Source organism: Protopterus annectens, chromosome 17.part0 (assembly GCF_019279795.1).
Source record: "Protopterus annectens isolate FY-2018-M chromosome 17.part0, PAN1.0, whole genome shotgun sequence".
Lineage (NCBI taxonomy): Eukaryota > Metazoa > Chordata > Ceratodontiformes > Protopteridae > Protopterus > Protopterus annectens.
In genome coordinates this window covers 358,789,316-358,791,925 of record NC_056751.1, presented here as the reverse complement: position 1 = coordinate 358,791,925, position 2,610 = coordinate 358,789,316, and positions in this window count along the sequence as shown.

The window sequence follows — 2,610 nt, the reverse complement described above, 5'->3', positions numbered from 1 at the left end:
GCCAATCATATGGAGCAGAAAAATAGTTATGAATGAAGAAGAATTACATATGTGTGCAATGATGTAGCACCTGATTCCACTGAGCTACAGTAAAGGGTGATATAAAATGTATGCCTCAAGTTTTCATTATTTACTTTGTGTGTGTGTGTGTGTGTGTGTGTGTGTGTGTGTGTGTGTGTGTGTGTGTGTATATATATATATATATATATATATATATATACTTTTTTTTGCAGTTGTAAAAATCAGTCCTGAGATTGTATAACTAGTATTCCATGAATGTTCCATGCAGTTTTACTAGTGATACAGTTTTGTAAAGATTATGTTAATAAAACAATCTGGTTATGAAGGGGCCATTGCAGTCGTTAGACATATGACTGATGAGCTAAGTGAAGAAAGGAGTATAGATTCTCATATGACAGTGTTGGATATAAAGAATTATACAATTCTTCCTCTAAAACGTGCCAACCGTGGTTAAATCCCGCATTACCCATACCCAGGCGTGGGTTATTGCTATATTATACAATTCTTCCTCTAAAACGTGCACGCTGATTGGCCAGCCCAACCAGCGTGCCTGTTGTAAAGTCCTCAATATACTAACGGAAAAAGGTCCAGTCACCCGGACTTTTTCCGTCAGTATAAAACACTGTCTCGCTATGTTAAAAGAGTTTAACATAGCGACACAGGTTTAAAAAAAGCAACGCAGATCTCCGTTGCTTTTTTTAAAGCTGTCTCGCTATGTTAAACTCCTTTAACATAGCGACACAGTGTGTAAAAAGCAACAGAGATCTTGCGATCTCCGTTGCTTTTTTTTTTAAACCTGTCTCGCTATATTAAATGGGTTTAACATAGCGAGACAGCTTTAAAATAAGTAACGGAGATCTCCGTTGCTTATTTTAAAGCTGTCTCGCTATGTTAAACCCATTTAACATAGCGAAACAGTAAAAAGCAATGGAGATCTTGCATTCTACGTTGCTTTTGCCTACAGCTCTGATGTACTGCGTAGGCATGCGCAGTACATCAGAACTGCCGCGGAATACCAGACAGCTGCGGAAGGGCAGCAAAGAGGCATTATGCAATGCCATTATTTAAGAAAAGTAATTATTTCTTTTCTTAAATAATGTCATTGTATAATAGCAATAACCCACTTCTGGGTGTGGGTAATGCGGGATTTAACCATGGTTGTCTTTGTTTGGTCCCTCGGGCTTCGCCCTCGGGACCAAACCACGCCAACCGTGGTTAAATCCCGCATTACCCACACCTAGGTGTGGGTTATTGCTATATTAGACATGTAATGGCTGTTGTGTAGGTTCTTTTGAGGATGATTGCTGTAGTGATGGGCTACCCTAACCTTTAGTGGGAGCAAATAGATAGAATAACTGAACATCTTTTCTGCCTCCTTAGTAAAATAATAATATCTTTGGCCAGTGTGGACAACAGGCATTCCTTTTAGTTCTGGTCCTTGCCCTGTAACTACTACTACCCAGCGGCCTGCTGCGATGTGTCAATCTGCAGGTCTGAACTAGGAAGGGAACTCAGACAAGTTTCCTAAGCAGGGGAAAGAATCAATAGTAAGATGAAAGCCTAAATGTCACTCTTGTCGCAGTCAGCGTACAGAAGACATGTAAAACAGAAACAAGGAAAGGCTAACTTGCCAAAAGCAGAAGCACACACCTGACATCAATTAAAGCACTTGAGTTCTGTCTCTTTAAAGACTTGGCTGGATTACCAGCTGCCACAGTTTCCTTTGATGCTTTTACTGCATAGCCATGGTGCTTGAATGTTGTAATTTATTGATGTGATTTCCTGCAAGAAATGTTCTCAGTGGTGTGTTGCTATGTTAAGTTGCTGGGTATTAACAAGTTACATATCCACATTGTCCAATAGACATGGATCTTATCGCACTGAACAATTAAATCATGCCTTATGTTCTCTCAAAGTCCAACTTTTTGTAATACCAAACCTCTATAATAAAACTCAGATTTTCTGTCTGATTTGGCACTATTAAACTGTGGATTTATTGCTTGTTTAACTTGCTCTATAGTAACAGCAGAGTTATTTCCAAGACTGAATGTAAGCAGGCCTGTTTGTGTGTATGTCAAGAATAATGGACAGCTTAAGCAATGTCTTTGGTTTCTCTTTTATTATGCTGCTAGCTGAATCTGATACACAGAGAAAAAGAAACAAAAGGAGAAAGTTTCAGAAAAATGGTATTTTCATTCAAAACCAGATGCTAGCTTGTGCCAATAAAGAGTGGTTATCAGTCTCTCTGACGTAAATATCATTATACCAGTGATTATTCTGATGTCTGCAGCTTTTAAATCATGTTATCAGACATTAACCATTTTTGTTTATACATTGCTCTGTTCTGTACATCATACATTGATTATCTGCAAGTATTTCTTTATGTATAATAAGAAAATAGCCTTAATTCCCCAAAATATGCTTCTAATACATATGAATTCAGCACAGATCACTAGAGGAGACATGAAAGTTGCTTTTTCTTTAATTTAACATGTCTTATTACAGAATAAGCAAACACATCCTTAAAAATATAGTGACAGAAACTAATTATTTAAGGGTCCATTTTAAAAAAAGGATTAGTATACCCTT